Source organism: Sphaeramia orbicularis, chromosome 7 (assembly GCF_902148855.1).
Source record: "Sphaeramia orbicularis chromosome 7, fSphaOr1.1, whole genome shotgun sequence".
NCBI classification, from domain to species: Eukaryota; Metazoa; Chordata; class Actinopteri; order Kurtiformes; family Apogonidae; genus Sphaeramia; species Sphaeramia orbicularis.
Window position 1 is genome coordinate 24191666 of NC_043963.1, and position 22963 is coordinate 24214628.

At 38.6% G+C, this 22963-nt stretch overlaps 1 pseudogene; it reads left to right on the forward strand.

Annotated features, from left to right (window-relative positions):
* The first annotated feature begins 1171 nt into the window (after positions 1-1171).
* On the forward strand, positions 1172-16645 carry LOC115422442 (PAN2-PAN3 deadenylation complex catalytic subunit PAN2-like; annotated as a pseudogene).
* The last annotated feature ends 6318 nt before the right edge of the window (positions 16646-22963 follow it).

A 22963-nucleotide genomic window follows, 5' to 3' on the forward strand; every position in this document is an offset into this window, starting at 1 on the left:
TGTGTTGGAGAAGAGCAGGTCCTGCTTTTATGTCCACTAGTGAGTCACCCAGGGTTTTCCTGTATCCCCAGGTGAGTTAATGTTGAATGCCAATCGATTCATGTTACTCAGTGCAGGAAGACCCTGGATACACACAATGATGTAATCATATTATAGTGAAATGATAGGTAATAAAAAAAAAAAAAAAAAAAAAAAAAAAGGGGAAGATTACTAAATAAACAGACTTGTACCGATGCGTGCTATCGTGAATAATTAGGCCACTTAGTATTATTATTTCAACCACTATTAGGCTATTATTAAAATAATCAGTTTTACATTTTGAATAGACTAATGTTTGATATATATTTCTCTAACCTTTTTTATAGAGGGGAAAACTGATTGGACTTCATTTTATTAATACTATAATGTATTATTGTATATCATTATTATTCATGCCTGTAATTTTTACTACAGATTACCTTTAAGAATGATACAATTGCATTTTTCCTAATCAAGTTTCACATCTGCAGTCATGCCGAGGAAGTGAAATTAACCTTTACATCTCACGGTGACGGGGTGATGAATCCACGCCTCAGGCCGGGCAGAATTTCCATCTGTGTTTATCTCCTGCCCCTTTCCCTTACCAGAGAAAAACATCTACATTTCATCTGAATTTTGTTCAGAGAAGGAACACGATAAGGGAAGGCGAAGATATTGATTTGGTTCCTGTCGTCATCATTTATCGCTTGCGCACAGATTAAACTAAACCCATGAAGTTACCCAAACAATTAGTGGTGTCTCATTTGTAATTCTTTTAAAACTACTGTATTGATAGGTTAAAAGTAATGTAGAGAAAAATTCTGCTATATTTAGTCCCTTTTCAGTTTTGACGTGACTTATTTCTGTTTTATGCCGTAAAAACATTACTTTTCATTCGAATGTGTCAAAACTAGCCGTAATATTAAATTATAATGCTTTAAATCCAACTCTCCCACCCTAAGTGTAAAGATAAGAAATTAACAAAGAAACTTAAGTTGGTCAGAGAAAGGATACACATATTTAAGAAGGGAAAAACACACCTTTTAATTTTTTTCGCATTTCTAGATTGTATGCACTGTACACAGAGCGTCGGATCCTAGTGAATAAACGCACCGGAGCCGCAGTTGGGCTCTTGAACGCACCTTGGATCTCTCCGGAAACATTTGCTCGCGGTCTGTTATTGTTGTGAATGAAGTGAGCATGGATTCCCGTGTGGTAAATTGTATTTCAAGAACAGGTAAATCTTCCACCAGTATCAAAAGGCTTTTAGCTGTTGAAACAAAGTGACACTCACTCCCTTGCATCGATATTTTGCGTGTAGAGTTTGACTTGCTACATATAAAGACCAGTTTAACACCAGTACCTGTTACCAGAAAGCCTGCACCGTTAGCTAAAGTGGCTAACGTTAACACTGAACAGCAACCTGCAAACATATAAAGTAAGAGACGACACACTGCTGTTATGTGTTACTTAACTTTAGCTGGGATACTTAGACGTATTGCATTCAGAAATACTATGGCTCTGACGTTGGAGACTCTTGATGGACTAAATATTAGCTTGAGCTCTCTGGCTAACTGCGAGCTAATGCTAACACTGAAGTGACATTCAATAGCGTTAAATGGGCTGTCATAAACTTTTAAATCTTCAGATTGATTTCTGAAAACCCCGGAGTGAGGTTACATTGTTTTATAAATAATTGAAACGTTGATTTGCTCATGATGGCTTATCAATGAAGCTATTTTCCCCTTCCTTTTCGTAAAACTTGGCTGAGTCAGTTAGGAAAGTTAGCAATACATTTAGATATAGTTTACTCAGTCTACCTCAAGAAGAGACACATTTTAACCATTCACCCTCCTCATTTTTAAATTTAAAATTACCAGTGCAACAATTTAAATTCATTTACATGTAGACTAAAAAAATAATCTGAAGTTAATGTGGTTTTAGTCTTTAATATAAGGCATTGTTGGAGTAACCCAGTGTCAGTACAAGAATCCTCTGTATTTGTTTCTAACTGGCATTTCTTGTGTTCATTTCCAGGTTGATTTAACAGTACCCATGATGAACTTTGATGGTCTTGACCCTGGGATGGGTGAATACTCACCCGCCCTCCATGGGACCCTGGATGGAGGGATGGAGCCCTCAATGGACCCCCACCTTAACCCCACTTTAATGCAGGGTGTGGAGCTCGACCCTGAGGGGCTGGGTGTTACGGTGCCTGAGCCTGTGCATCTTATGGAGGGCATGTTTTCTGAGCTACACAGCGCAGTTTCAGAAGTTGGCATCCCAGTCACTGCAACACATTTTGATCTCCAGGAGGAGATGCTCTGGATGGGAAACCACAGAGTGAGATGATTGATATGAATATGTGGTCATTGTTAATGAAATTAGTTGGTAGATTTTTGAAAATTAAAAAGAATTCTAATAAAACTTTCTTCTTATTGTTCTTCGTAACATTTTCTCTAGGGTCATGTAACTTCCTTCTTTGGACCAACAATGGGTCGGTATTCATCTTTCCAAGTCCATGCAACGGATGATATCCGACACATTCAGAGTTTGGAAACAGGTGTACTGTTTCTCTCAAAGAGTAACCTCAAATGACACCCGAGGTGGCTTAGTCATGTTTGATTATCCGTGAGTTTTATTTCTATTAATTATTGACTGAAACAAATTTTCTTGCGCTGACTTGTATATTCAAGAAAACCTCCTGCTATAATCCATGTTATTCTCTCATTGAATTATTAATTTAATTTTTTTATTTATTAACAAAACATGTATGATTTCCAGGATGGAGGAGGGTGCCGACATGCACAGTCTCCTCATGACAGACAACAATACCATGCTAATGGGTGGATTACAAAACTATGTGGTTGAAGTTGATTTAAGTACTGTTCAAGAAACCCAAAAGGTGAAACATTGAGACTATGTTATTAACCACCACAATTAAGCTAATAATGCCATAATTTTAAACTCTAAACAAATTAAAACCTACTTATCTGACAGTTCACTGTTGAAGTACCGGGAGTGGCAATAATGCGTCAAACCAGTCGATTCTTCTTCTGTGGACACACCTCTGGCAAGGTAAAGATGATTGGAGCAAATTACTTAATGAAACATTTCTTTTACTTCCTGACTCAAACATTTCTGGTGTTCTTTTAAAATCAGGTGACTCTTCGGGATTTGCGTACCTTTAAGATGGAACATGAATTTGATGCATTCTCTGGCAGTCTCTCCGACTTTGACGTACATGGAAACCTATTGGCTGCATGTGGCTTCTCCAGCCGTGGACTGAATGGCATGGCATGTGACCGTTTCCTTATGGTTTATGACCTTCGCATGATGCGAGCCGTAACTCCTCTTCAGGTGCATGTGGATCCACTCTTCTTGCGGTTTATTCCCACATACACTTCACGCCTTGCTATCATCTCACAGACAGGTACTGTCTTTAAATTGAAAAATTAGATTTTTTTATTTTTTTTTTGGCCTTTCCTGCAAATAATTGTCCACATTGTGTTGTATTTTTAGGTCAGTGTCAGTTCTGTGAGCCCACTGGTCTTGCCAACGTTGCAGACATATTTCACGTCAACACCGTTGGGCAGTTGCTCATGAGTTTTGATGTCATCCAGTAAACAAGCTTTAGCCTTTGGGGATTCTGGGGGGTGTGTGCACCTCTGGTCTGATGCTCCAGAAGTTTCATTTAACGACTACTCTCGGGAGACAGAGTTTCCCCTGCCTTGTCTTGTGGACACACTGCCTCAGCTGGATTGGAACCATGACCTTCTACCCCTGTCGCTCATCCCCATGCCGCTGACCAGCACTGAGCAACTGCTGTCAGATTGGCCCACTGCACTGGCTACACCGAGCCCCAGGTATCACAGTCACAAGACTTTATACAGTAAAGGAAGGTTTTATTTCATGTTTAAATTCATGATTTCAGCAATATTTGGACTTCAAAGCAAGCACAAATGCATTGGTTGTAATGTTTTTCAAATCCAATCTACCACTATTACACTAAGAATAAGTAAAGAGGCCTGTGTGTTCTGCAACAATCTGTCCTCACAATGTGGAAGCAAACCTCAGCCAAATGAAGAACTCTGTGCTGATGATAGGGTTTCTATGTTCTCATTTTATACTAGATAAGTATGAGGTCACTTCACTATCTTGGTGACCATCTTGTACGTCTCACTGTAGTTCAGTTTTTAGCTCACTTCTGTCATATGTCGGTTAACCTAGGTCAGGAGTGCAGTGAGAAAAACAGGTCAGTCTAGTGCAATAACAGCATTAGTTGTAAAAATATAAGATAGAAAATTTAAATGAAGATTGAATGAAATACAATAAATACAAAAGGAGGATTTATGTATGAAAGTAAATGTTAAGTATGTGGTCAACATATTTACACACTGGGTCCTGGGTTAATATTAGCAGTTATGGCTGATATTTTCTTGAAAACAAAGCAAGTAAACAAATATGTGTAATATTTATATGTGATTTGAGAAACCTCATGACCTGGTGATTAAAAACTGTCCTGAGTACATGTGATTTTTAGATACAGAGAATTAGTTTGACCAATGAATCTGTGCTTTATTTATTTATTTATTTACAAATTACTGGTATGAGCAGAAGTTGCAGTTGATTGTTATATTTGTTTTCTAAACCGCAGTAACTGCTGTTACGACTCAGTTCCACATTTACTGTTTATTTACATAGAGTTTGATGTTCAGTGACTCAGTTTTATCTTTTATGTATTGACGTAGATACGCATATTCAACAGTTATCTGGGTTCTTGTACGGTAAAATGTAATTCATTGGAGATACACAATGAGTTTTCAGTAATGAATTTGCAAGGAAGTGGGGATGATTTTTCTAATTAATCAGCTATTGGCTGCTTCTTCCCACTAAATTATCATATGTAATAAATCCACTGTCAGTTGACCTCTAGTGGCCTTGCTTCACTATTGTTTATGTTGTCAGTCAGAGCAGTCAGACAGTGATCAGGTAATGTTAGACACTAATTAAAGTTTAAAGTAAATTTAGAATTAATGTTTCTGTAAGATATTTCTAATATTAATTATTTGCATATCAGTGAATTGGAGAAAGTGTGAAAACATCTTGTAGTTTCTTGGACAGGGCTGTTCAGCTACACTAAATTATGGATAAAAAATTATTTTTCTTTTCCCTCAGACGAGCTCCTCCCGTCGACCCAGAAATCTTGCGCACAATGAAGACAGTTGGGTTTATTGGATATGCAGCAAACCCTCGAACCCGCCCTCGAAACCAGGTGGGTGATAACATGCAGTGTAGACTTTTAGCTCTGATGGCTTTTCATATGATCTAGTATTTCAGATCTGTGAAACATTGAAAATATGTAACTCAGATAGTAAATGGACAATGAATTAATCCTGGTAGCAGTGACAGCCTTTTGTATTTCCATTTTGTTTTGTATATTGTTTAATTGTTCAGATAAAACAAATCTGATTGTTTGTGTTGATTTCAGGTTCCCTATAAAATCAAAGATGTGGAGCTGGATTACGATAATTACAACCAGGTCCCTGAATCACCAATTGGACGTGATGAAGAGCCTCACCTCTACATGGTGCCCAAAAAGTATAGAAAGGTTGGATTTTCTGCAATATATCATGTCTTTCATATAAAATGATCATTGTTGTTTTTTTTCTTCTAACAAATACATATTTATCTTCATTTTGGATTAGGTCACAATTAAGTACTCTAAGCTTGGACTTGAGGACTTTGACTTCAAACATTACAACAGGACATTGTTTGCTGGCCTGGAGCCTCACATCCCCAATGCTTACTGTAACTGTATGATCCAGGTAAGAAAATGTAGAACTTTTAGGGAGCTGTTTAATATTATGTCATTAAATTTTCTTTTTTTAAGAATTTACTTAAAAGATCTTTTCTGTCGTGTTTCTAGGTGTTATTTTTGTGGAGCCAATCCGTTGCCTTGTGCAGAATCATTTGTGCCAGAAGGAGTTTTGTTTGGCGTGTGAGCTCGGCTTCCTTTTCCACATGCTGGATTTGTCACGAGGAGATCCATGTCAGGTAGATGCATGGACCTTAATATCAGAATCACAATCATCTTTATTCATCAACTACCTAAACACTTAGAAGGAATTCTTTGCTGTTAGATGTAGTCTCCCTACTAAATAATAGATACAAGATATAATTTTAAAAAATGTAAGAAAAGTAAAATAAGTAAAAAATAAACTATATACATAAAGGAACAGTATCAACTTCTGTGCATGCATTTTTTTGTACTATTGGGATGCGTTATCCACATCCTGTTGTAGCTGCATATTGTCTTTTTAGTCAGTTTTCCTGTTCTATATTTCTCCTACTTTGTCTTCTTAAGGCTAGTAACTTCCTCCGTGCATTTCGCACCATCCCTGAAGCTTCTGCACTGGGCCTGATCCTCGCAGACTCTGACGAACAAACGGGGAAAGCCAGACTTGGCCGCTTAATCCAAAGCTGGAACCGTTTCATTCTCACGCAGCTCCACCAGGAGACGCAGGAGCAGGAAGGACCACAGGCCTACAGGGGAGCCAGCAGCAGGTCAGAACAGATCAGCGCCACCGGTCCCTGTTTGAATCAGGGCTGAATAAAGTCTTGAACAAACATTTATTAAGGTTCTGCCTGTAATACATGTGTTACAGTTCTCTGGGTTCCTCTGGCGAGTCTGTCATCGGCAAACTGTTTGGATGTGAGGTTGAGAACAGTAGTCTGTGTCGCTGTGGGAAGGAGACAGTCCGGTCGTCACTCACACTGCTCTTCACCATGCACTACCCTGAACAGAACTCTCAAGGTGAGCACTTTGCACGTGTCATAAAGATAGTGTCGCTGTATAATGTGGACAAAAATAAAACATTTTGTATATGTTGTTCATCTCATTTTGACTTGTCAGAAAAGACAATAAAGAGTATGACTTTGCTGAGATTCTGAAGAAGAGCATCTGTCTGGAGCAGAGTACTCAGGCCTGGTGTGAAAACTGCGAGAAATATCAGCCCACGGTAAGTTACAAAGCATCATTTTAGATAATTCTCATTATTAAATAAAGCATATCCAATTTGATTCAATCAGACTAGTAGTAAGTTTATTATTTCTCTGCTAATGTAGGTTCAGACACGTAACATAAGGTGTCTACCAGATGTTCTTGTCATCAACTGTGAAGTAACAGTGCTAAAGAGGCTGAATTCTGGAGGGTCCAAGCGGAGGTACATGTCATGTTGTTGTGGTTTTCACTTCTGTGCTACAGAAATGTATATTTTTGGATGTTTTGGACGACACACTGTTTTTTCCCCCACAGTATGCTTTCAACAAGGCCATGCAAAAAGAGGCAATGGAGCCTGCAAAGCCCAAAGAACCCCCTCCTCCAATGCCCACTGAGTGGTGCTTAGAGTAAGATGGGTTTTTTTTTAAATCATAGAGCAGAGTAACCTTGTTTTTTTATATCAGCTTCCACTTACTTAATGAATTTGTGCAGTGGGGAGGAGATTTGCAGCATGGAAGGTTTTACCGTTGACACACGGGCAGAAGATCTGCGGCACGTCTGGATCCCTCTCACTCTGAAGATGTCCATCAGTAAAACTCAGGGACTGGAAATCAGCACTTGGCCTGAGGGAGAGGAGGTACAACAGGATAATCTTAGTACCGTTTTGGGGTTAATGTAATGTTTTATGGATAAACACATTTTCTTTGAAGTCAGAAGATTTACATGTGTCATAAATCATCTCTAACTAGTTAAGTTCTGCTGAAGAGGCTGAAGGTGCTTCTCTGTATGACCTGGTGGTCACTGTTCCCCACATCCTGGATGTTCGCACTGGTGGAAACCTGGTTGCACATATCAAAGTGGGAGAAACCTATCATCAAAGAAAAGAGGTTGGTGAAGCTTGGAAAATAATCAAATTAATGCCAGTATAAAGTGTAATTTTTAGAGTGACAAATCTGTCTTAGAATACTAACGCTCAGAGTGTCTGTTGTAGGGAGTCACACACCAGCAGTGGTACCTTTTCAATGATTTCTTAATTGAGCCAATTGATAAGGTAAGCATTTGACCACTTGTTGCATTTTTGATAATGGAATATTTACTTATCAGTAAGATTTAAGTAATGCAGCTTTTCATCATTTTAAGACTGAAGCTGCACAGTTTGACGTGAGTTGGAAAGTACCTGCCATTCTGTACTATGCCAAGAGGAATTACCACAACAAATACGACCTTCGCAGTAAGTTCAAGGACTACACTAACATCTGAAGATTTTATCTGCAAGTTTGTTTTAATGCATTTATTTGGTGCATTTATTTATTTGGTGGTGTTTCTGTTTGCCTCAGTAAAAACCCCATCGATGCTAGCGTTCTGCTGACAGAGGCTTCATTGGCTCGGAAGCAGAGGAAGAGTCACGCTACATTCATTCCACTCATGGTCAGCGAGATGCGCAGGCTGGTGACCTGGTGGGGCTGGATGCAGAATTTGTCACCCTCAACCAGGTGTGTGTGTGTGTGTGTGATGTGACTACCTGAACATGTTGAGAGTGTGTTATATTAGGTTCCATTCCATCACTTAGATAAACTAAAGGGCAGTGCCTTGTGGTTACATGTTTCATGACCATGAAATGATGTGCAATCATGTGGCTGATTAACTAGGATATTGTTATGTGAATCAGCCAGACAGGCCAGGAGCCATGTAGGGATGAGGGTAAAAACTCTCTGGGTTGGTTGGCCAGTTTGTATTTCATAACATTAGTCATACTTGTATTGGTCACAGCTGAGGGTAAGATGCAGTGACAGTGTCTTAGTAATGGTGGAACATTTGCACATGACTTCATCCCCATTAAAATAGCTCTTGCTACTTCAGAGGTTGTTCTGTCATATAACGAAGGGGGGTTTAAACATTGTATGGCACAGATATCAGGATGGAGGTGAATGCTGACTAAAATGGTAGCTCATTGACATATGTTCCAGCAGCATACATCCTGTGAGCCTTATTAGGGCTGAATACAAAGCAGCAGATTGCATTGTATTAGAATGATGGCTTTGTCCAATTGAAGTCACAGCTGGGGCACATGACTCTGAGCATGACATAGCAGAACACTGATTGAGGATTTCGAGATGTATCTCCTCCAACACCAGTAAAATAACAATGAGAGAATATCTGTTGTTAGAATAATGCTTACCTGCAGGAAAGTTCACAGATTGTAGAGTTGTGGCGGAGGAGAGGAGGAGAAATGTGTCTTTTCTGGAGGCAAATGGTGGAACAATTACCTTACTAGCACACTTTATGTTTTTTTTTCTCATTTTTATTACTCATGTAGATCTGTTGACTGGTAGCTTTTAATGTGTACTGCCACTCAGTGTGTTCAAAGGGTACATGTAGTGAATATTTATTGCTGGCTATTTCGAAAGATCTCGTATAATACTAGTGCTTTCATCTGGTAACTTACATTGTAGCCTGTTGTCAAGTATACGTGAGTACTAAGTCACTGTTCTGTCAGACATGGCCAATGACATGTTGCCTCCTTCATGGGCTGTTCCAGCACCGGTAGTGATGAAACCCATATTGTCCGATTACCTGGGCTGTGATGGACTGGTCACTGACCCCGTGCAACAGACATCACTCCAAGCGCCATAGGATCTGCCCCCGCCCGTAATTCACATAATAAAAAGGTTTAGTGTGGTGTTTATGCTGATTTTTTTTCTTTTTCTTTCTTTTTTTTTTTTTTTTACTGAATTTGTACCTCTTGCTTATAAATAATACACAAAGTACAATTAATGTCATAAGCTTGATCAGTACAGATTGACTTTAAGTTGTGAAGAGCATACTACTTTGATTAGGGGTGTCCAGTCCTGGTCCTCAAGGGCCGGTATCCTGCATGTTTGAGATGTTTCCCTCTTCCAGCAGTTATCCGTTATCAGGCTTCTGCAGAGCTTGATGATCAGCTTATCATTTGAATCAGGCCCTCGAGGATCAGGATTGGACATCCCTGACGTAGATGCTTTCTCTGTTGTTAGAGACATAATTGACATAATTCTCCTGTTCATATAGCTGTTGTGGTACAAGAACTATTGATACAGTTGAGTAAAATCTGAGTTGTGATGATATATTTTTTTTAATGGGCTTTTTTGTGATATAACTGAAGTTTTAAAGTTATTCTTCAGAGATACATTCCATCATTACTTCTCAGCCTCATCGATTGAGTTGAAATTGGTTCTGAACATCTGCAAAACCCTAAGCAGAATTTGCAATCTACATCTATTCAAGTAAATAGTAGTTTCTGAAATTCTAAGGACAATTTATCAAGAGAACATCTTTAAAAATCCTCTCCACCAGATTTTATTTTCTTGGAACCAAACTCTATTCTATGTGTGAACCCTCAGAAAGACCTCAAACTAAAATGTTAATAACTTTTGAATAACCAATTATATCTATAAACTAAAATCTGAAGGTAACATGCAGTATATTAGTTTTTCAGTGGACATATTTCATTTGGACATTATGTAGATAGTTATATATTGATATAGCTTATAACTTTATCACCTCAACATGATTGGATCAGTGTTCCTAAAGTCATTTGTTATAGATGAACCTTGTAAATAATAGTGACCTGACATCTGAGTGTTGTGTCTGCAGGAAGAGGCAGAACTGCGCAGTGACGGCACTAAGTCTACCATCAAACCCAGTCAGATGTCTGTGGCCAGGATCACCTGTGTGAGGGGTCAGGGTCCCAACGAGGGGGTGCCCTTCATCGATGATTACATCTCTACTCAGGAGCAGGTGAGAGTTTGCAGGCCACACCACAGACGTTATGTAAATGTGGAATATTTTTGTAATAGTATACACCAGACCAAGATATCACAAAGCGATGAGGCCGTTTCCCGTCACTACCTCTTTCACACAGCATTCATTGTGGTTACACACAGTGTTCTTTTGTTGACGTTAATAATACGGAGACACACAAGATAATACTCAAGAATCAAACAACAGGAAAAACAAGATTGGCCGTTACAAATTTGCTCACAAAGAAATTAGAAGTACTTTAAAGTAAGTCTGGAATTTTTGTAAATGAGGAAGCACATTATTATGAGCAAAACACGTTGTTGTGCTTTGTTGTTGTTTACCATTAAGTCCCTACATTGAACAGAGTGAGCATTGCAACCCTGTCTGTAGGGTTCCTGCGGGGTCTTAAAAGTCTTGAATTTCCAAATCTGCATTTAATACCTCAAAGTGTCTAAAAGGTATATTATTTGATATGGTAGGTCTTAAGTTATGTTGCCATCAACTTGTTGGTGGTTGCATTGTGTTTCAATGTGTCTGGGAAATATCCAAGCTGCAAAGAAAGTAATGTTAGTCTACTCGGTTCCACCTCTTCCAACTTGACAATTTATACCTAAATTAGGAACCAATTATGGCTAACTTAACAACCTCCGTGAAAAATACACAGAACAGTGGGAATCAAGGCTTTGGAGAAAATCAATACATTTTCCTAAATTTTAGGAACAAATTTTTGCTAGTATGGCAGCGAAATAGGCTGTGAAATGGGCTTTAAATTTTGTCTTAAGTCTTACAAAGGTATTAAAAAGTCTTAAATTTAGCATGTAGAAATCTTTAGGACCCCTGTGTCTGAGTCTTTTCTTTTTTCAGATGGCGATTGACCGTTTGTAATGCAACTAATGAATTTTGTTCTTCTTCTTGCAGGTCGTTGACTATTGACACAATATTCTGGCATCAAACCAGGAGATTTGGATGCCAAGATTTCCTCCAAGCACCTGACCACCCTGAAGTCCACCTACCTAAAGCTACGATTCCTAATTGACACTGGAGTCCGCTTCGTTGGCCATGGTTTACAGAAGGACTTCCGGGTTATAAATTTATTGGTATGTTATCATACGTCTGATTGGTTTTATAATCCAGTAGTTTAGGTATAACCAGTACATTTTCTATTTGGGCTGTACCAACTAAAGTCTCTGCTGTTTTCAAGGTTCTGAAGGACCAGGTCATTGACACAGTCTACCTGTTCCATTTGCCCCGCAAGAGGATGATTTCTTTGAGATTTCTTGCCTGGTACTTCCTCGGTAAGTTAAATTAAAAGGCATATTTCATGCCTGTGCAGCTACAATAATTTTTTTTTTTTGGTCTTAGAAGTTACTTAAACATAAGCTGATGTTCTAATCGTAGTTATAACCTCTGTTCCTAATGGTTTGTTTTACAATGAGAAGAAAAAAATTAAGAGTATGTTAACTACTCTTTTGTCCAATTTTAAAAAGCAGAAATCCTATGTAGTCATATAGGATTTCTGCTTTTTTCCCCCCATGGTAAAGAAAACTAGATAACAAGATGGGATGAGGCCTGCTAAGAAACAACTTTTAGAGTCAAAGAAAGGGACAAAGTGATAAAAGCCAGAAGCACTTTTATTGTTTTCACCACTGGACACAGCTCTAAATGAAAAGAATGGAGTTTGAATGAAATAACAGCGTTTCATCTGAGTCTGATTATGAAGCCTATGACCATTCAAAGTTAGGTTATTATCTTCAGTTCAGACTAAACTGACCGTTTTGACCTAGTTTGGACAATTCCAAACAGATCTTTAGTGCAACCATTGACACAAACTGTACAGAAAATAGAGGTGGTTTGTGGTTTTACTATGACTGCTTTCTGTCACAGCTAGGCTAAGCTAATAGAGTTATATTGTAAACTATCAGCTGATGGTGTAAACTATATGACAAATGTAAGACAGAGTGCTATTTTATTATTGTCTAAATAATCAGTTGTAAGTTTTTTTTTATTTGAATATACAGATGTGTGCAGCATCAAACACTGAGCTTTATAGTTTATTCAGTGAGTGATACAGTCTGTGGATACATAGTGTTGATTCGTTGGTGGTGTTGTGGAAATTTTTCTCTGGTGCTGGTGAATAATGAAATAGAGACTTCTGCTGGCCAACAAGGTTTTTATTTCTTTGCAAAAAAAGGTCAGTCTGCACACTAGCAGTGATTGTGAAGAAAGACCCTGAGTTACTGGCAAGATCCACCTTTATAGGGTGGATCCCATTTGTCAGGTGACACCTCTTCAAACCAGCCTCTTCAAAGGCCTTTTGATCAAGTGGTGAGCCCTGGGTTTTACACATACAGTCTACTCTCGTTATACCGCCAACTTCCGTTCACGGCCAAATTGGCGGTATAGCGAAAATGGCGTTACAACGGGTTGCGTCCATAATGTGCATGTCTTTACTATATGATGTCTATGCTGCCTCCGTTAACCCGTTCTAATTGCGTTTCTAAATAAATCTCGATTCTGTTATGTTGTAAGGGATCATTTACAGTGGGGAAACATTTTAAGCATTATTATACCGTGTCGGGAAATGACACCCCATCATCTTGAGGCTTTGGCTTAATCCCACGTCCTCGTCCCGACATCCTGACCTACTGAGTGTTCTGTGATAAATGAACGGTGGCCGTTCCGTAGACCTACTCGTAGCTTGTCGCGATCAGCGTCTGGCGCGTTTGTTTCAGTGCATTGTTAAAATTTATGTGTACTCAATGGCAATCACGCTGGCGGTATAACGGTCGGGAAATCAATGGTATAAGTGTTGTTTGTGCATGGAACTGGGCTGGCAGATGGCGATAGGCGGAAATGGCGGTATAACGGCGGGCGGTTTAACGAGAGTAGACTGTAGTAAGGAACTAGCACAGTCACCTTTGTTGCTTTGTATTTATATACAGTATGCAAAAAGACACCTTTTGGTTCAGTGGTGGGCCCAGAGTTTTAACATACAGTCACTTTTTATTTCCATTGAAAAGCAACAGTAGGGGGTGTTGGGGAAGGAGATGAGACAAAGAAAGGAGATGAGACAAAGAAGTTAAAATTCCATCACAATTCCCCCCTTTTGATTATTAATTAATCACAGAAAATGAAGCAAAATTAAAAGAAAAAAAAAGAAAAGAATGAAAATTGAAACGGGAACAGCCACAACTGAGTCATCCAACACATTAATTCTCATGGATTTAAAATGCATCATCATTACAGTTGATGTTGGGGGGGAAGAGAATATGAAAAGAAGAAAAAGAAACCCACCCCAAAACAAAGTGACAGAAAATTTCTAATATACCGTCTAAGAATCAAGACAGTCACTGGATTCTGGAATCAGAAGACTTTACTTGCGGCAAGGAGTCAAGTACATACAACAAGATGCAGCAGTTGACTAACACCAGGAAGTTTAAGATCTATAAAAGAATATGAATAATACAACCATTGGTCCAAGTGTCCAAACATAATGACACTGATCAAGTTCATCATTGGCTTAGGTATCCAAAACATGGTGATGCATGGGTTCAGTGACTGTGTTTGCACTCTTCCCCCACCTACACTGTGTCCTGATTTCGCCAAGGGCAACAGGCGCTCTGGCCCCGAACTGGCACCACGAGACAGAAAATATCTATAGAGAGAAGAAATGAAGACACATCCTGGGTGTTTTCTTACAGGACACGTCTTCACGACCCATCCATGACTCGTGCTCTGGACACCTGGTATTTACAGAGAATAGTCTAATATTGTATTTCTCTAACACAAAGCAAACAAAATATTATTTACAAGATGTCATCATCAGAGTCAGAATCTGAGTCGAGGTGGTGATGAGGGTCAGAACTGTGTAATGAACAATGTTCATGGATGCAGCCTGATCGCCAAATTTCTAGGTAAACAGCGCAGGTGAGTGTTGTGCTTTGTCCTTCTGTCAGAGTGACAGTATTGGCAGGTTTGTAGGTGTAGTCCTGTATTTGCGTTGTTGAGCAGGATAAGATCAGGATCTGGTGTTGCATGGTGAAATTTGAAAACAGTTTTGTTAATCCGGCACGTCTAGTTAGCGGTTGTTGAATTCATGGAGTTTCCGCATATTGTCCTCCTTCATGTTGTCGGGGTTGGCAGCTGGTTTCCTCTTTTGGCTCAGAGTCCTTTCTACACTGGCTGGTGTGGACCCGTGTTGCTCTCTCAGTGATCTCCACAGCAGTATGTGTGGTCAGGAGGACCTGGAATGGGCCTTGCCAGCGTTTGGAGTGCCAATGCTTCCTTCTCAGGTCCTTCATCACCACCCAGTCGCCAGGCTGAAAATCGTAGAGTGGTGTGGAAGCTGGTGGTGGAAGGGCTGATTTTACCTGTTGAGAGATTTGAGAGTGGAAGATAAGTTTTTCAATATTCCAACATGTCATGAACTTTTTTCTAAATTGTTCCTTAATTTCTTTAGTTGTGCTACACTCAGGGATCCACCTTGAGGAAATTCAAATTTGTCTTACCATATCGAAAGACATTTTACCCAAGGGAGACCATGTTTTGTCACCATTATGTCAACTATGGGTCCCTCTGGGGTTATGTGTGCACTTTCTTTGTTTCCCATTTTCAACACAGTCATCACTACAAGGTTTGGTTCTTTTTTACAGCAAAAATAAAAACAACTGTCCCGGACAGTTTACATTTCATTATCTTGTCTTTGTAGACTCAATCACCTCACGACACTTCACTATCTCGCCCTTTACGGACTCAAGTACCTCGCAATTTAATGCTTCACTATCTTGTCTTTGAAGACTCAAGTACCTCGCAATTTCTTAATTTACAAATTGTAACCCCATGTAGAATTCTATCAAAAGTCAACCATCTTACTTATTATCATTGCTGTTTTTTTTTTTTTTGTTTCTTTATGGCAGGAACCCTTGAATTAAGATTGATAATTAGATCAGAATTTCAACTTCTCATCCGTTTCAGAAGGAAATTGTTCCTGGTCTGAGGATACTAGCAGAGTCGACTGATGTCCACGATTGTCGGCCTCTCATCTCAGCTCATTGCTGGTCGAGTTAGAGGCAGAATAGGAATTTATTCCGGGCTGTCCCCTCTGACGTCCTCACAGACCATCTGTGGCTCTCAAAGTATCCCACTTCTGACATCAAACTGTTGTGGAAATTTTCCTCTTCTGCTGGTGAATAATGAAATAGAGACTTCTGCCAGCCGACAAGGTTTTTATTTCTTTAAAAACAAAGGTCAGTCTGCACAGTGGTCATAAGTGTGTTCTGATGCACAGCTTTCCCAAGCTATTGATCCCTGTTAAGTGCAATTTATGCTCAAATGTATTTCTTCCAAGTTTCTATATATTTCAATCTGATGCAGAAAATTGGCAGTGACAATTGTAATTTAATAAGTGGGTCCCCAAGGAAAATACACTGAATTATATTACAATTCACCAGATGCACCTGATGCATCCTCACTTATCAATGTTTCTGCTCGTGACTACGACATGATTGTATGTGCTGTCATACATTGCATGTGTTGGGATTTTTCTCCCTACTGTTGTAAAATCCCCTGTTAAACGCTGCCACATCATTCTGAAATGCTGCCACCAATCACTCTGACTCCTCCTCCTTTAGACCTCAACATCCAGGGGGAAACCCATGACAGTAATTGAGGATGCACGCACCGCTCTGCATCTCTACGGAAGTACCTGGAGCTGAGTCGAGGAGGAGGGACCGATGAATGTGAGGAAGGTCCTGAAGGGGCTGTACGAAAAAGGCCGCCAGTTGGATTGGAAAGTCCCAGAGTCGGACACAGGATGGTCAAGGTAGCCCGAAAAGTACGACATAACTTGTAGGCTGATGGAAATGATGATGAGTATGGGTGAGTTTAGACCAGGGGTGTCAATACTCATTTTAGTTCAGGGGCCACATACAGCCTAATATGGTCTCAAGCAGGACGGACTAGTAAAATAAAACATAATAATATATAAATAATGTCAACTCAAACTTCTTTCTTTGTTTTAGTACAAAAAGTAAAATTACAGTATGAAAATATTTTTGTTTACATTCATTCACTAATTTTATATAATAACCTATAAAGCCAACTCCAAATGTTCTCTGTTTTAGGCATTGTGATGTTTATATTTGTTCAGGTTATTTATATTTTGTGTGACTGGGTAATTATATCCCAGAAATCGAATTTCCGGGGTTACAATGTGTTCCTTGGTGTGAACCCGATAGCTAGGTCAGATTTGATTGGATTTGCTCTCCCTTGATAACCAACATTAGGGGACCCCTAGTGGAAGAACCCTATCAATTTCAGCTTCTCTATGAGTAATATGTTATCCAAATAGGGGCACTTTAGTTGAAAATAAGTTTTTTGGACATAAATCAAGCAATAGTAGGCCGATTGAGATAAAATCTGGTTCATATTGATCGTCTTGCAAATGTCCCATTTTCTTGCTACCATCCAGAGTTTATATGGTGTCATTTCATTCACTAGGTGGAGTTTTGTTGGGAAAAACTGGTTCTCTGACCATTATTCTGCCACTATCAGGTCGATGTAGGTCAAACTGAGTTCATATCAATAGTCTAACAATTATTGTGGATAGATTTATATATAGCAGAGGATTGGGGGGATTTCGGGGATATACCCTTGCTGTTGGCCCCGACAGTGTAAGCGTCGTATGTAAATAGAAATGTTTCCATATAATTTGACTTTTTACACTAAAGAGAAAATGTGGAGTTGCCATTATTTCTAGGTTAGGATGTAGTTATTTTACTGATGAAACCATCCTTGGGTCAAATTGAGCTGGATGTGGCCCCTGAACTAAAATCAGTTTGATATCCTTGATTGTTAATAATTTTTTATGTAATTTTTGCATTTAAAAAATTCATCCCATGGGCCGGATTGGATCCCTTTGCAGGCTGGTTTTGTCCACAGGCCGTATGGTTGACATCCCTGGTTTAGACAATAAGACGTTAAATCAAAGTGAATCGGTGTCTGTTATTGGATTTAAATGTGCTCTCCTTCCTCCAACAGGTGCTGCTGTGTTTTCCCTCTGTGATGGGGCTTTGAGCTGCACTCCAACACAATCCCACTTCAGATGTTCAGACTTATTTCTGCTCGTGGAGTCAGTTTATTTCCTTTTGTACATTTTTTTTTTTAATCATGTGAAGTGTTCATGAACATCTCAGTTGCCTGTACAGTCACTTCAACTGGAAGTTTTTTAATTCAGAAAACGAAACGGAACCATTTCAATGATTTACTTCTCACGTTGATCTTTGGAGAGAGGAAATGTATTTTATAACAACCTTTTTTAAATACGTGTCTTTTGACATATGTAAATAAACTCATCATGAGCACAGATAAGAGACACTGTGTTTTGTTTGGGAAATATATTTTACATGAATCTGTGAACTTTTGGTATGAATGGTTTTGTCTTGCATTGAAATCTATAAAATGATCTCTGCTTTCGTCTGTGATACAGTGTGCATTTACTGACAGATTAGGGTCATTCTTAAGATTCATTAGACATTTAAGGATGTAATAAAGTCAGTAAATAGTTCAGGTGTCTAAGGTGAGATTAACTTTACTGAGACCCTCAGGGAAATCCAGTCCTATTAATAAAATTAAAACAAGTGGGTAGTTTAGCTCGTCCATTTGGGTGCTGCATTGGAGCAACAGAATTACATTTCTCAAAAGTTGTGTATTGTGATTTTTGTCCTGGATCATTACACACTTAGGCCCTCACACCTCACTTCATGGATTTTCTTGAAAGAAACCGAAAACTTTCACCTCTTCTCCAAAAATGGCTCCAGACAATTAGTTTGAAGTTTATCCCTCAGAGATGCATTCCATCATTAGTTCTGAGCCTCATCGATTGGGTTGAAATTTGTTCTGAAGATCTGCAAACACAAAATTTGTAATCTGCATATGTTCATGAAATAGTTTCTGAGATTCTAAAAATTTATCAAATGAATGTCGTTTAAAAATTGTCTCCTAATTTTTAATTTTCTTGGAGCCATACTTTATTCTATATGTGGACTCTCAGAAAGACCTCAAAAACATCTACTGAACTAAAATGTCAACAACCACTAATCCTATCAATACATGTAAATGAGGTAAAATGCAGTTCCTCAGCTTGTCAGTGGTATCGAATATGACCCATTGGACGTTCAGAGTCTCTGCAGTGAACATTGAAACACCATCATGCTCTGCAACACTGACCAGTGATACCAGTGGTTTGATAAATGACAGTGGATGTAGACACTTATTTTTGACGTTTGGTTGTATTTAGGTATTATAGAGAAATAAAGATAGTTATATAGATATGTATTTGCTGATGCTTTTGGGGATTCTCATTTTGCCTTATACAGGTGCAGCTCAAAAAATTAGAATATGAAAAAGTTCAATATTTTTTTTCACTCATTTCAGAAAGTGAAACCCATATATTAAATGACTCATTAGACAGAGTGAAATATTTCAAGCCTTATTTCTTGAAATTTTGATGTTAATGGCTTACAGATAATGAAAACCCAAAATTCTGTGTCTCAGAAAATTAGAATATTCCATAAAATCAATTTAAAAAAGGATATTTTAAAAAGAAATGTCAGGCTTCTGAAAAGTACAGGGTGGGGAAGCAAAATTTACAATATTTTGAGGCAGGGATTGAAAGACAGTGTATGACCAATTAGTTTATTGAAAGTCATGAGAATTTAATCTTCAAATCATATTTTACTGCATTTCTACGGTCTTGTTGTCTACCTCAAGTTCAATTGCCATTTTTCTCATGGATTTGGTTGGATCCTTTAGGATTTTGGATTTGAGAGCTTTAATCAAAGCTCGGTACGTTTTTTTGTTGCTTCCTCCACTTCCAGACTTTCTCAATAGTTTTGCTCATAGTCATTCTCTTCTTACATTATAAACAGTCTTTAGGACACTCCAACTATTTTTTGAAATCCTCCTTTGGTGTGACGAGTGCATTCAGCAAATCACACACTCTTTGACGTTTGCTTTCCTGATTACTCCATATGGGCAAAAGTTTCTGAAAAGGTATGGATAATAGTGTTAGTATGATTATGACATCAATATATGTTTGGTTTCAAAACAATTGACGTAGTGCCTGCTGAGAAAACAACTAAAGGTTCATGTAAATTGTGCTTCCCACCCTGTATGTTCATTTCTATGTACTCTGTGTTTTCATTATCGGTTTAAGCTATAAACATCAAATTTCCAGAAAAAGCTTGAAATATTTCACTCTGTCTAATGAGTCATTAATATATGGGTTTCACTTTCTGAAAGGAGTGACAAAAATATTGAACTTTTCCATGGTATTCTAATTTTTTGAGCTGCACCTGTACCTGCACAAAACAAAACTAGCAAAGACTGGCACGTCCAGACATGAGGTCAATTCAATATAGTGTTGGTGACTTGTAGAGTGCACACTGAGGGGTATACTGACTAAAAAAAGGCTCACACCAAAAATATTAAAAACCAATATTTTCATTAATAAGGGAGCCTAACAAGGTAACCAAAGATGACAAACAAATTGGATGATAGATAATAGTTTTTAGTGTATTTTACAGCTGATTTAAGACATGGGTCAAAACCGACCCGTTAACATAACAGATGGAAACAGAAAGCTAACACAAGAGGAAGGATAAATTAGTATAATGGCACCCTCTTCTGGTTGCACTTGGTTTGTGTAATGTGGATGTGTGAAAATGGTTCTTAAATTGTGATAAACTTGTACGATTTTTTCCAGACCCAAGACCTCTATTCAAGAAAATGCAGCATTTCATACATTTAACATTTAAAAAAGTGCTATGAAAAGTCAAAAGCAGGAAATATATTGATAATTGGCTCCAACCTGCAGCTGCACATCTTCATATGCCTGGATTGTACTTATTTTGTCATGTAAACATGCAGTAAAACTTCCCAGTCTACTGTGATTCAACTGGTTATTTGTGAATGAAAAAAACAAACGTAACACAGTCAGTATTGCAAACAGTTATTTGTAGTAAATGAAAGTGTGCCATTCAGTGAGTGAGAGAATCAGGGCAGGGGGATTGGGGACGGTTGATGTCTTTGGTCCATACTCTGTAGGGATGTCGATGAGTTGGTGGGAGACAAGAAAAGGCACTTGAGTTTACAGTTGTCTCAGAAATGTTGTTTCAAGGACACAAGGTCTAACTGGAAATAAACAAACTATAGGTTGTAACCTCCATTATGCCTAATATGAATATCACATTACAAAATGCCCCATGTGAGCACAAAATTATATAGCTACATATATGTATATACAGTAAGAAATCAGAAAATAAAGTGGGCTGGAAAGAAGAAAAGAGAAAGTAAAGTGTTGGATTCATCCCCTTTGGAAGATTACAGGCCATGGAAAGAAAAAAAGGCAACGATTTTAACAGGATGAATATTTTCTTTGGCGAAAACCTAATTTCCCTACTGTTTGGAATGTCAAAATGATACCAAAAAAAAAACAAAAAAACTGCTTGGATAGAGTGAGGACAAACTACTCTGAATTTTGATTCAGCAATTCCAGCACCTGGGATTCTACAGATGTGCTGTCCTTTCTGTAGCCCACCAGGATTTAATAGAGGACACTGGTTGAATAAAACCCTGCACAATTTTCCTTCTTAGTTACATTAGAACCAGCTTCCTACCTCTGCAAGCACTTACGTTGATAGATAACTAATTTATGCGCCATTACTGCACATAGTTACAAGTTCACTCACTTCTCCACCATATTCACCAAAGTAATCACTGAAGTCTCGAAGAAAAAGGAGGAAAAAAAAACATCCTTATGATTTGGGAAAGCCTTAAAAGACATAAAAAGGAGGGAGAACATAATATTTTCAATGTATTTTCCCTAATAGTCTGCTCCAGGGAAGACAGCACAATATGACGAAGATGCAGCAATAAAGTAACAACCGGTTTTACACTACAGCTTTTCAGCTCCATGTATATACATAACTACAAGAAGAGGTGAGGAGTCACCGGGGGTTCCTGTGCCTCAATGCAAAGCCCGCTGCAAGAAACCCAACCAGTCATGCCGAAGCATCAGCAATGAGGTCAACGCCAGCTTTTTGTTCACGACGAAAAGACGTAACCCCAACATTAGCTGCTGAGGAGTCGACTTGGCGGGCTCCGGAAAAAGATCTGGGAAATCAACACAACTTCAATGCATTAGTGACTTTGATCGCTTTTATGTATAAAAAGGGGGGAGGGAGCGAAAGATCTTGCAGCGTATTCTCACACACAATTAGAACTCGTGCATCTCCTCTATGAGTACCATCCGTTTAGACAGATGTCGTGATGCAGACATCCATGTTTCTAGAAAGGCTATGTGAAGTCTGTGTGACTAAAGGCAAGCATGTCATTAATATCCATGTATGTGCATATATTAACAAAACATACAGAGCAAACATGTGGAAGAGTCATTCTGTCTCAATACCAGAAACCAATGACGAACCAGCATGTGGGAAGTTTCTGTCCTTGTGAGCATTAACATATCATGTAATATTCTACAAAAAGTAATGAGCCCTCTCTTAATTATAAAACAATGGACAACAAGCCAACAACTGCACACGCAATAACTTCAGAGGTCAGTGGGAGGGCGATACATCACTGCCTTAGGCAATATTTGAGGGGGCGACCTCTGCGTTCACAGAGTTACTCTAATTTCTAGCGTTAAGTTCCCTACGTTTTGTAGCAGCCATAGAAAAAGCTCTGAATTACAGTTTGATATGTTTCGTTTTCACCTTGCAAAGATTAACGATAGTCCTGTAGTGTTGATTGCATGTCTACTCTGATGACAAAATCTTCACTAATGCTAGTTGCATTTTCACTATGTTTTCCCACTGAAGGCATTGAAATGGTTCAGGGAGTTAAAAAAAAAAAAAAAAAAAAAAGAGATCTGAGGTGCAAATCAGAGAGCTGACATTAGCCACAGCAAAAATAGAAAAAGTACTAAGAGTTCAACTTCAATAGTGCAGATTGTTGCAGGTAATCGTGTCAGTCTTTACTTCACACTGTTCAACTGGTTTCTCTGAAGCAGCATGAAAATTAGTGAGAGACTGACAATAGCATAGCAATGAGATCTCTCAAAGGGGCCTAAAGATAGAAACTGTTATCTTGAACAGGACCAGA